Here is a 13,438-nt window from a genome sequence, read left to right as displayed (position 1 = left end):
TCGTTATGGATTTAAAAGAAATAACCGACAGAGTCGAGGAGACGGAGCAGAGAGTGACTGACATGGAGGAGCAGGGTGCAGAAAACATTGAGTTGCTCTCCCACACTTTGGTGCTCCAAGACAAATTACAAGCTCGGCTGACAGACTTGGAGTCGCGTTCACGCAGAAACAACATACGCATCCATGGAATCCCAGAGGGGGCCGAGGGAGACAATGCACAGGAGTTCTTAGAGACATTCATTAAATCGGAGCTGTCCCTCCCCAATGTCACCTTCGCTATACAACGCTGTCACCGATCCCTTGGAGCCAAACCACTGCAAGGTGCTAACCTGAGGTCTATGGTTGTCTATTTCCTGGAGTATAAAACCAAAGAGCTGGTGCGCCGCACCGCCTGGAAAAAGAATAACATCCAATGCGACGGAAGAAGAGTGTTCTTCGAGCAAGACTACCCAACCGAAATAGTTATGAAAAGAAAGGCTTATTCCACCATCAGAAAAGCTTCAAAAAGTTTTTTGACACCGGTGCAGTTATCTACAACAGCGTGTCAGAGGCGATGGATGACCTGAAGAAGATTTTACTTAGTCAGAGATTTTGGTCCACGCTTAGAGGGGCCCCTTCCAGATATAGGGCTTCCCCTCTAGTTTTGGAAGTAGAATTCATACTTCAGAGATGGAAGTCATTAATGTTAAGCATTTGTGTTTATGTGTTAAGTTTAATTTTGTTTCACAGACAGAAGTTCATTTCTTCAGGCCTTCTAGGGATGCTTAAAAGTCTTGGTAAACATTTTTACTTTCATATTGACTGAAATGCCTCATCAAAAATACAGAATAATCACACTTAGTGTAAACGGATTACATAATCCTATAAAAAGAAGTAAAGTAATTACCAAAATGAAAAGGGAAAAACAAGACATAATTGAAAGAAACACATCTTTCGAATATTGAACGTGAAAAGTTGCGGAATATGGGTTTCAAAAAGAGGAAGTGCGAGGGGGGTAGCTATACTAATTTCAAATAATGTAAATTTCCAGTTCTCCTCACAAATTACTGACAAAGAAGGGCGATACTTAATGGTCAAAGGCTTTATCGACCACAAAGAAGTTACATTAATGAATGTCTATAGACCACCAGGACATGATAAACAGCTGATCAAGAAAGTTTTTAATATGATCTCTACGGAAACATCAGGTGTATTGATTTGTGGGGGGGACTGGAACATCCAGCTACAGCCATCCTTGGACTCCTCAAATAGAACAAAAAATATAAGACCTGAAGCAATATATGTAAAAAAAAAAATGCTTAAAGAAATTGGAATGATAGACATATGGAGGGAACTGCACCCATATGATAAACAATTTACTTTTTTCTCCCACCCTCACTCCGCATACTCAAGAATTGACTATTTTTTATGCTAAATTTACATAGACATAGGATTATAAATTGTGATATAGGGGTAAGAGACATTTCCGACCATGCAGGGGTGTACTTAACATTACATTTAGACAACAAACCCAAAGAGACTTTGTGGAGACTTAACACTAGCCTTCTGAATGATCCTCAGTGTCAAAAATATATAAAGACAGAATTTAAAGATTATATGACCCATAATAACAACAGAGCAGTGTCTCCTAGCACATTATGGGATGCTGCAAAAGCTGTTATTAGAGGTAAACTCATGATGTAGTCAGCCCAGAAGAAAAAGGAAAAAGAGAGACAAATTGATGGAAAAATTTAAATCACTAGAAAGTAAACATATGGAGTATAATGACACCAGTATTCTAAATGACATAATGGAGATTAAACAAACCTTAAACAGCCTATATGAAAATCAAGTGGAGAAGAGGGCTAAACTAATTAAACAAAATTTCTATGAAAATGGTCCTAAATCTAAAAAACTACTTGCATGGAGACTACGGAAACAACAGGCTAAGAGATTTATACATAAAGTGAGGGACCCCAGGACTAATGAGATATATCATAAATATATCATAATTTGGAAGACATACAATTGCCTTTGAAACGTACTACACAAAATTATATGCTCAGCCTCGAACAACTGAGTCAGCTGTCATATCATCCTTTCTAACATCTTTGGACTTACCATCGATAGGGACAGAGCAAAACAAAATAATAACTCAGGAGATAACAGATGATGAGATAAACAAGGCAATATCAAGATTAAAAACAAATAAAATGCCAGGTGCAGATGGGTGCCCATCAGAATGGTATAAAACCATCAGGGAAACAATAACACCAATGCTAAAGGATTGTTTTAACTATGTTCTGGGAGGTGGCGAAACCCCGGTGTCCTGGAGACAAGCAGTAATCTCAGTGATTCCTAAAGTGGGCAAAAACAAAACAGACTGCAGCTCCTATAGACCTATATCAGTTTTAAACATAGGTTATAGATTATATGCGTCAATACTTGCTAAGCAACTGGAAAACATAATCCTGGATTTAATAGACACAGACCAGACAGGCTTTGTAAAAAACAGGCAAACCCAGGACAATGTGAGACGGGCTCTCCACCTCATTGACCATATGAGAAACAGTGATTTGGAATCTGTGGTTATAAGTTTTGATGCCGAAAAGGCTTTTGACTCTGTCCGATGGGAATATTTATATTTGGTCCTTAGCCGCTTTGGTTTTAATGACCAGGTGATTAGATGTTTGAATTCCCTATACTCCTCTCCTACGGCTAGAATTTAAATAAATGGGGACTTATCCAAAACAATATCCTTGAAAGGGGATGTCGACAGGGATGCCCCCTCAGTCCCACTCTTTTCGCCCTCTTCATAGAGCCTCTGGTACACAATTAGAGAAGACAACGGTATAACGGGGGTAGTAATAGGAGACACACAACATAAGATATGTGCATATGCGGATGACATACTCGTGACACTTACCAGTCCCAATACAAGTTTGTCTAAATTATTATCTCTTCTTAAAGAATTTGATTCATTTTCTGGATATAAACTAAACCTGCATAAAACTCAAACGCTTACTTTCAACTACGAACCACAAGAAAATATTTATAAAATCTGTCAATTTAAATGGAAAAGTAATACAATTAAATATTTAGGGGTACAAATACCTAAAGAGGTCTCGGCCATTTATGACCACAATTACATTCCTATAACAGCTGATATTAAAGCAGACTTAAACTGTTGGTCATTATTACCAATGAATATGTACAACAGAATAGACGCTATAAAGGTGAAAATACTACCCAGGCTGCTTTTTCTTTTTCAATCCTTGCCTGTTGAAGTGCCTCCCAAGCAATTCAGTGATTGGAATAAAACTAGCTCATCTTTTATTTGGGGAAAACAAAAAAAAAGAAGTATATTTCAAACATTACAACTCCGTAAGGACAAAGGTGGTATGGCTCTACCGTGCTTGGAGGATTATTATAGAGCAGCACACTTACGTCTGTTGGTGTGACCCTATGTGTGATGCAAAATGGAAGGACCTAGAGCAAAGTCAAATAAGCATACCTCTCCAATCTATACTGGGTGAAAAAACTCTCCAGAAAAAGCATGTGAAAAAATTAAGCAATTGGATGGCAGTCCCTCTTTACATCTGGCACAAATTACTTAAAAATAAAGAATTTGAAAGAAATGTACGAATATTACGTTGAGTGAAATATGATACAGAATCCGCACCAGCTGGACTGGATGGTAGATTCAAACACTGGACTAATTCAGGTATCACTTTGTACTGTATAATATCCTTCACTGATGGTTTGGATACTTTTAAAAAACTCATGGATACATACAATTTAGGGAAGGAAGATTTTTTCAGATACCTTCAACTGAGACGCCACTTTGATAAACATATTAAAACTACTGGAGAGAAGGGAAAAGACCTGATTAGAGTATTCATTGATGCATATAAGGCTAATACTAACAGAAAACTGATTTCCAGATTATACTCATGTCTACAGTTAGACAGGGGACTTTCAACAATGTATCTAAAAAAGTGGTGGGAGAAAGAAGCTAACATAAAGATAAGCGAGGACGAACATATGCAGGACACAATCTACCACTTTTAGCTCAGGTTTGTGGAGGGAATTCACCTGGATAAACACTTTAAGATTCTTTATAACCCCTAATATAAAAAAGACACAGAGTAACAATCCTGAACATGGTCAGTGTTGGAGAATGTGTGGTAATATGTCTGCTGGTCACTTCCATATCTTTTGGGAATGTCCTATTATTTCTTTGTATTGGATAGAGGTGGTGAAGGTAATTAGGTCAATATTTGGCTCAGAGCTCGAGTTTAATTTCAGTGTTATATATTTAGGAAATCTACCAACAGGGCTGAGAAAGACAGATAGATATTTGTTACAAATACTTTTAGCAGGTAGCAAGAAAGCAATAACTAGGAAAGAAATGTGAAGCATACTGGGAAAAATTGATATCTTATCTGTATACAAATTGAGATGTATATGCCTTTATTTATTTATTTTCATTTATTTAATTATTGTTTCCCTTTTCTTTCCCTTTTCTGTTTTACATGATGTTGAGCACTTCTGTTAATCTATGATGATTTTGCCTGATGTCCCTTGGTCTGTCTGTCTGGTTTTCTATTCCTTTTTTTCTTGTCAAAAAAGGAATAAAAATAAAGTTAAAAAAGAAGCTCATGAAGTTGTTACTACTGAGGGCTATAGGAATACATGGCTCAATAGAGCTGTGACTCTCTGTCAGCCTAGCTACAGCGCTGAAAAGAAACCTGGGGTTGTTCTTATTTTCCACTATTAATGATGAGTAGTAGGCTGCTCTGGCATTACGGAGGGCTTTCCTATATGTTTTAAGACTATCTTGCCAGGCATAGGAGTTCACTGTTATATTGAGACATAGCATTGAATTAAATGCAGATGGAATCACTTCCTTAAATTTAACTATAGCACTATCAGATAGACATTAGGTGTAGGAGTTTTTGCCTAATGGCGTGTAGTCCAGTAATAGTCAAAAGTTATTAAATAATGGTCCGATAAGGAAGGATTCTGTGGAAGGACTATTAAATGTTCAATTTCAATGCCATATACCAGAACAAGGTCGAGGGTGTGGTCAAAACAGTGAGTGGGTTTATGTACACTCTGACAAAAGCCAAACGAATCTAATTACATTATCTGTTTTAAGGACTAAGCTTGATAAAAACTCTGAGAATACAGATAAAAATTCAGAATATGGACCAGGAGCACGGTACACTTTAACAAATAGAATTGGCTGTCACGTTTTTCAGGTTGGGCGTGAAAAACTAAGAACAAGGCTTTCAAATGAGTTATAGTATAGTTATTTAGTTTAGGTTTAGGGTTGATTAATAGGCTTGAGTCAAAGATAGCTGCAACTCCACCTCCTCGACCGGTGCCTCGAGGAATGTGAGTATTAATATGACTGGGCGAAGTGGATTCATTTAACATATTCTTCATGACCCAGCCAGGTTTCAGTAAGACAAAATAAGTTAATATGATACTCTGATATTAAATCATTCACTAGTACACTTTTACATAACAGAGATCTGATGTGTAGGAGTCCACATTTAATTCTCCTGTTTTGTTGTTCTATGTCAGCGGTGGTCATTTTGTTTAGGTTTTTTTATCCTCTTCTGTTAACTTTTAATTTTATTAATTTAAGTGGTATTGGGTGGCTAACTGCTCTAATGGAAACTAGGAGAAGCGTGTAGGACTGCAGCTCTGCCTCCTGGTCTCAACTCTGGGTTGTCATGGTTTTGGTCCACTAATAAACTCGGCCAGAGCTGATCCATCCAAAGTGGGATGAATGCCGTCTCTCCTAATCAGACCAGGTCTTCCCCAGAAAGTCCGCCAATTATCTACAAAGTCCACATCGTTTGCTGGACACCACCTCGACAGCCAGCGGCAAAATGAAGACATGCGGCTAAACATGTCATCACTGGTCAGATTTGGCAGGGGCCCAGAGAAAACTACAGAGTCCGACATTGTTGGACAGTTAAATCTAGAAACTCAGTTATACTGGTCATACTCTGTTAATTACATTAATTTTAAAGGAACATATTGATGTGCATATTGTTGTAAATGTGCTCTGAATATATGATTAAAATCTTGAGAATCCTGCTGTCCCTGGTTTGTCATTAAGGGACTAATTGATACATTGTACAAATTCAGTAGTTGTGTAGGATGATGATTTACTTTACATAAATGGGGACACAAGAGGGTAAGTAGTGGTCAGATAATCATGAAGTAAGGAAGGATTACTCGTAATTCAGCAGTATGAGGCATCACAAGGGTCCCAAAAATAATCTTGGTAGGCTTTTTCCTCACTTAAAGGGGAACTCCACCTATGTGTAGTACTGTGGAGCATGTGACAACAGTTGTACAATTTGGTTGGTTTCTGTGGCTCTGGAGGAGCTTTGTTAAGTCTGACAAAATAACACAGATGATGTCATCAAGGTTATCTCAGTTTGGGTTTGGAGATTACAGATTTAGAAAGGGAAACCTGTGTGGCAAAATAGAGGTGTGGAGTTTGAAAGATGTGGGCTTTTACCAGAAAGGGAGGGACTTTAGACTTTATTACCAAGGGAAAATTCCTTTGCACAGCACAACAACTTCACACAGTAACAACATATAATGACAGACAACGGTATACACTCTGGCCAGTTCAGCGAGGCCTATTATTTAATATAATTAAGCATTATAATGCTTTTTTTAGCATTAGGATGCATATAATATACTTATATTATAAATAATATAAGTTTTTGGATTGGAACTTTTCCTGCCACCATGTATTCGTCTTTATTTAAAAATGTAATGTTAATATTATCACAAACAACAATGAGAATTCATATTTTGGGAGAAAATCAACAGTCTTGCTGAGTGGTGCACAGAGAACAACCTACTGCTCAACGTCAACCAAAACCAAGGAAGATTTTAGGAAAAAGGAGGCAAAGACACACACACCTGTCTGCATCAGTGGTGCTGAGGTGGAGCAGGTGAACAGTTTTAGGTTCCTGGGAATCAGCATCACAGAGAAGCTCTATGGTCCTCTCACATCTCCACCCTGGAAAGCTCAGAAACAGCTGTGTTTCTTCAGGAAACTTAAGATGGCAAAATTCCCGTGCAAAGTTCTTGTTAACTTTTGCAGAGGAGCACTAAAAGGCATCCTGACTGGAAACATTACAAACTGGCGTGGGATGTGCACAGCCCAGGACTGGAGGGCTCTGCAGCGGGTGATTAAAACCGCTCAGAAGATCATTGGTACCAACCTACCAAGCATCATTGATATCGGTGAGGTGAGGTGCCTGTGCAGAGCCCAAAGGTTACTAAAGGACAGTACCAATCCCAGCCATAGCCTATTCAACCTGCTGCCATCAGGCAAGAGATAAAGAAGTATTTGCTGTCATAACACCAGACTACAGAGCAGCTTCTTTCCTCAGGCTGTAAGACTCCTCAACTCATCCTCATTCTCCGCACTCCACTATAAATAAATGACATGGAACTTTCTATTATGCTAGTTTTGCACATTACCATACCACTACCTTTGTATATTATAATGTATATACAAATATTATAAAGTAGAATAGAATAAAAATAAACATATATACAGTCACTTATATACAAACAGTATGTTCCATTTAATATTCACTAATAATGCAAAAAAGTTTACAGTAGCATCAGAGTCACAGTCACAGACATCACTAACTAGACTTGAAGATGGAAGTTTATATTACATCATTTGGTCTTATGGAGATGGTGGTGGAGAGCATTCTCTTACACGTTGGTCCAAAATCTTCGATAGATGTGAAACTGGGTTGAGATCTGGTGACTGTAAAAGCCGTAACATTTTATTCACATCATGTTCATCCTCACCAAACCATTCAGTGAGCCCTGGTGCCCTGGAAGCATCTGACTTTGATATGGTTTGCATGTCTTTTATTCAGGTTTTACCTTTCATTTGTCCCCTGTCTGTAGTTGCTAAGGAGCTAACAATGCACACTGAAAGATTGCCACATGCAGAGGAGGGGGAACATGTGAAAAGGGGTTGGGAAAACGGCACACTTGGAAGTCTTTCCCCAAGATATTACTGCTTCTTGTGCTTTTCACAAATGTATTGCACACGCATACACTTTATAGCTGACATCTAAGCAACATACTTAAATAAGTATTTCCATGCTAACTGGTACTGGACCATGCTGACATGAGAGCTACACCAGTAGTGGACATGAAAACACATGAAGTTGGTAGACGAAAAGTGCACACTTGGAGATTTTCCTAAAGCTAAAATCACTGACTTGATCACTTTAACAATTCACTGCTCTACAGACAATGTAAACGCAACAGCCACCTAGAAATCATTTTACTCTCAGGTCAACTGGAACTCTTCACACTGTCCCAGGCTGACATTACATCATGAATCCCGGTAACCCCACACGCATTATTTAACCAACATTATCCCATACAAGCAGGGTGTGAACTACAGGGCAGCCAGGGGGGAGCTTGGTTCCCCTTAATAAGACATGAGCTTGTGAAATTTTAGGGGGTCTCTAAAATATTGACAATATAATGTTTTTGCCATGCTTTTCTATTTTTCTGTAGCTTCATAATAATGGGTCATTCGTAAAATGAGGCTATTGATGCATGATTCATGCATGATGGTGATTCATTACTAATTAACTCTAATAAAGATACCAGCATGCATGCTATTCTTGCAATCCCCATTGAAGCGTTGCGGCACAGTGTCATAAACTTCACTCACTTTAACTCAAAGATCAGAAAAAAAACAGGCCTTTGTGGTCGCTTCTGTTTTAAGGTAAGGGCGTATTCCCAGTTAACGGCATTATTCACTGATGCACTGTATTGTATGCGATGGGTGTTTATTTATTTATTTTTTAAATTTTTTTTTTTTGCTAGTACTTTCTCCTGTGTACACTGACGTAAAGGCAAGCTGCTGTAACAAAGAGTTTAATAATGTATTTCTGATTCTGATTCTGATGAGGACTCGATCCCTTTTAGGCAGCCTGTCGTGCTCCCTGGTTTGATTTAGTGCTCATACATTTGTGTGTTATTTGATCTATGCATGTCTTATTTTGCCGATAAACGATAGAATATGGTACATCACTCTGCAGAGTATAGGCCTACTGTGCCCTGCTTAATTTGGCCATATTGTATCTGTCAGCAGGCAAACACAGGACACAGAGGTAAGTGCAGGTACGTTGGATATTTATTGCAACAGCAGGTGATGGACACAGGTGGAGCAAACAGCAGGTTAGTTAACGATATATGGGAATGTCTTTGTAAAAGTCTTATCTGCGGTTGGAAGTCCATTTCTTTCCTGTGGTATGGCGGGGAGCTGTAGAGCCAGGAGACAAGGGTACACATGGGCTGCGGGGAATCCAGAGGACAGGTAGATAGTCTGAGGGGAAGTAGTCTGGTGATTGGGATCTGATGACTGTGGTGGGTGGACACGGTGGAGTCTGTGTAGGCTCCCTGACAGTACCTCCCCCCTCCAGAGGCGGCTCCTGACGCCCTCCAATGGCAACGGGGATGGCCTCGGCCTCGGTGTGCAGGACGATCCGGATGAGCTCGGTGAAACTCGGCCAGGAGAGCAGGATCTAACACGTCGTCCCGAGGGACCATATCCCTCCCAGTCTATCAGGTACTCAAGTCGGCCGCCCCATCACATGGAATCCAGGACCTTGTCTACTCGGTTGATCAGGGGTTCTTCTATGACGTCTGGAGGAGGAGGTGTTGGTGGCTCATCGGGTGCTGTGGAAGAGGGAGACACATGTTTAAGGAGTGATACATGGAATGATGGGTGAATGCGGTACCTCGGGGGGAGTTGGAGCCGGTAGGTGTTGTCATGACAGTAGGTCCGAAGATATCTCCCTATCTCTTGTATCTTCCGCTCAGTCTGGCCGTTGGTCTGAGGGTGATAACCGGATGAGAGACGTTGAGGAGCTTGAAGAAGGCTGTCCACACGCGGAAGTGAACTGTGGTCCACGGTCGGAGACGATATCTTCAGGAAGTCCGAAGTTGTGAAACATCTGGTGGAAAAGATGTCGGTCTCCATAGCGGTAGGCAGCCCTCAAAGGGGAATTAGCTTGCAGGCTTTGGAGAATCTGTCTACTGCTACGAGGATACAGGTAAACCCATGCGATTTAGGTAGGTCCGTGACAAAGTCGACTCCGACGTGGGACCATGGACGACGTGGAATGGGAAGTGGAACCAGCTTACCAGTGGGAAGGCGATGTGGAGTCCGGGAGATGGCACAGACTGAGCATCCGTTGACGTATTGGGAGACATCTCGGGAGACATCTCGGACCATACTGGGCCACCAGTAACGAGCCTGTAGGAGCGAGAGAGTTCGCTGGCTGCCTGGGTGTCCAGAGCCCAGGGAAGCATGCAGTGAGCCCAGAAGGTCTTTCGTATGGTTGGTACGTAAACTTTACCCTCTGGGCCTCCCAGCGGAGCGGGTTCGGAAGCTGTGGCGACCCATATCTGGTCATCCAAGTCCAATTGGATGGGGTTGATGAGTATGGCTGGAGGGAGGATGGGCTCAGGTGTTGGAGATTCCTCAGGGGCATGGATTCTTGAGAGTGAGTCAGCTTTGACATTCTTCTCTCCAGGTCTATAGGTGATGGCGAATTGGAAGTGAGTGAATAATAGGGCCCAGCGGGCTTGGCGAGGGTTGAGTCTCTTTGCTGAATGTAGGTATTTAAGGTTTTTATGGTCGGTGATGACAGTAAAAGGGAGATTAGCTCCCTCCAGCCAGTGCCGCCACTCATCCGGCGCCAACTTGATTGCCAGCAGTTCCCTGTTGCCGATGTCGTAATTCCGCTCCGCCGGGGACAGCTTCTTCGAGAAGAAAGCGCAAGGGTGGAGTCGAGGAGGCTCTCCGTGTCGTTGGGACAGCACTGCTCCCACACCGGTGGTGGAGGCGTCCACTTTGACGATGAAAGGGAGTTCCGGATTAGGGTGTGTGAGAATGGGAGCAGTGCAGAAGGCATCCTCGAGTGTTTGGAAAGCAGTTCGAGCTTCGGAGCTCCAGGACAAAGACTTGGCGGAGAGCCTCCTGGATGTAGTCCTCCATAGCATTGCACTCCAGGATGGACAGGGGATATACAAGTCCTTTGGAGGAAGTGGCCCCAGGCAGCAGGTCTATGGCCCAGTCCCATGGCTGATGAGGTGGTAAGAGGGTGGCTGCCTGTTTGCTGAAGACATCCTGGAATGCCAAATAGTCAGATGGGATTTCGTGGTCTTGCTGGGGTTCGGGACTCTCCACTCGGGTGGAATGTATGTGTACAGTGAAGTTACTGACCAGCGGTTTTGGAATGGAGGAGATACAATGTTGAAAGCAGGCTGGACTCCAACGCAGAATCTCGCTGGACTCCCATCTGACTTCTGGAGAGTGTTGAATGAGCCAGGGGCATCCCAGGTAGATGTCCACGGTGGGTCCCTCCAGTACCAGAAAGGAGATTTGCTCACTATGCAGATATCCTATGTGTAATGTGATGGGCGGTGATTGGAATCGCTCTCTTCCACATCCTAGCGGTTTTCCCTGGATGGTTTCAACTTTCAGTTCTTCATGACGTTGAAATGGTAATTCCAGGCGCTTCAATAAGGTCGGCGAGATGAAGTTGCTGGAGGAGCCTGAGTCAATGAGTGTCGTATGCACGATCTTCGAACCCCAAAAAATGCAGAATACCGAGAAGTCTCTGTAATCCAAAACACACTTTATTCGTAATAAAGTCGAATGGTGAATGAGCAGTGTAAACAGATGATGACAGGCAAGGTGAAGCTGGCTGGAGAAGCAGGCAGACAGGCAGACAGGAATCCAGGAAACCACAGGAGCGGCGATCACCAGCACCGGGTAATGCCTTAGGCAGAGCAAAAACAGACAGGATCAAAAACACGAAGGAAAAACACACTTGCAAAAAGTACTTAGCTTTAGCGAGAGCCTAGACGTAGTTGTCGTGACAATGTACGGGGACGATCTGGCGTCGGAGTAGTGGAAAAGCCTGGTATATAAGCTGTGAAGACTGATGAGTAGATAGGAGACAGGTGTGCTGGTGATCAGCCGCAGGTGGGAGGTTCCTAGAGCCAGGCAGGTAACATACACACATACACACACACATATCCAAAGACAAGTAGGGGACCCACAAGACACACCAGGAAGGGGAACACAACAGAGAACACAGGGCTGGAGAGGAAAAGGTGGCAGACTACCACAGTACCCCCTCCTCAACGGGAGCCTCCTGGCGACCCACCAGGTTTCTCCGGGTGGGCCCGGTGAAATTCCTTCACCATCCTAGGATCGAGGATGCGGGAACGGGGAACCCAGGACCATTCCTCTGGACCATATCCTCCCAGTCCACAAGGTATTGGAACCCCCTCCCCCGGCGGCGGACGTCCCATAAGACGTCTGACGGAGAAGGCCGGCTGGTTATCAATGACCCGGCGGGTGGAGGGGTGACGGAAGGAGGACACAGAGTGCTGGAGGTGACTGGTTTGAGCTGAGAAACGTGAAAGGTGGGATGGACCCTCATGGAGCGGGGTAGCTTGAGTCTGACAGCAGCAGGGTTAATGATCCGTTCAATAACAAAAGGGCCAATGTAGCGGGGAGACAGTTTCTTAGACTCAGTCCTTAATGGAATATTCTTTGAAGATAACCAAACACTCTGACCTGGTCTGTAAGTGGGTGCTGGTATTCGGCGACGATCTGCGATCTGGCGGTTCCTCTCAGTCGATCGAAGAAGGGCGGCCCGAGTCTCTCTCCAAACCCTTCGGCAACGCCGGAGATGGTGTTGCATGGATGGAACCGCAAGCTCACTCTCCTGGGCTGGAAAAAGGGGTGGCTGATACCCAAGCGAGGATTCAAAAGGGGAGAGTCCGGAAGCTGCGCACGTTAGGGAGTTGTGCGCATACTCTACCCAGGGGAGTTGGGAACTCCAAGAGGTGGGATTGGAGGCGACCACACAACGAAGAGCTGCTTCAAGGTCCTGATTGGCTCTCTCCGTCTGCCCGTTCGATTGTGGGTGAAAGCCGGAGGAGAGACTAATGGTTGCCCCCAGAGCTTGGCCAAAAGCTCTCCAGACCTGAGAAATAAACTGGGGACCTCAATCCAAAACAATGTCCAAAGGGATCCCATGGAGTCGGAACACTTGATGAGTCAGAAGCTCAGCCGTCTCCAGCGCAGAAGGGAGCTTGGGTAAGGCCACGAAGTGTACCGCCTTGGAAAATCGGTCCACAATGGTTAGAACGGTGGTGTTCCCCTGCGATGGGGGCAGTCCGGTGACGAAGTCCAGGGCGATATGGGACCAAGGACGACTGGGAACTGGGAGTTGTAGCAGAAGACCAGCTGGTGGTCGATGTGAAGACTTCCCACGAGCACATGTAGTACAGGCGGCCACGAATGCCCGGTGTCGGCCTCCATGGTGGTCCACCAAAAGTGCCGTCGAAGGAG

This window comes from Siniperca chuatsi, linkage group LG2 (assembly GCF_020085105.1).
Source record: "Siniperca chuatsi isolate FFG_IHB_CAS linkage group LG2, ASM2008510v1, whole genome shotgun sequence".
Lineage (NCBI taxonomy): Eukaryota > Metazoa > Chordata > Actinopteri > Centrarchiformes > Sinipercidae > Siniperca > Siniperca chuatsi.
The sequence above is the reverse complement of the archived record's forward strand: the minus strand, read 5'-3'. Positions refer to the sequence as shown.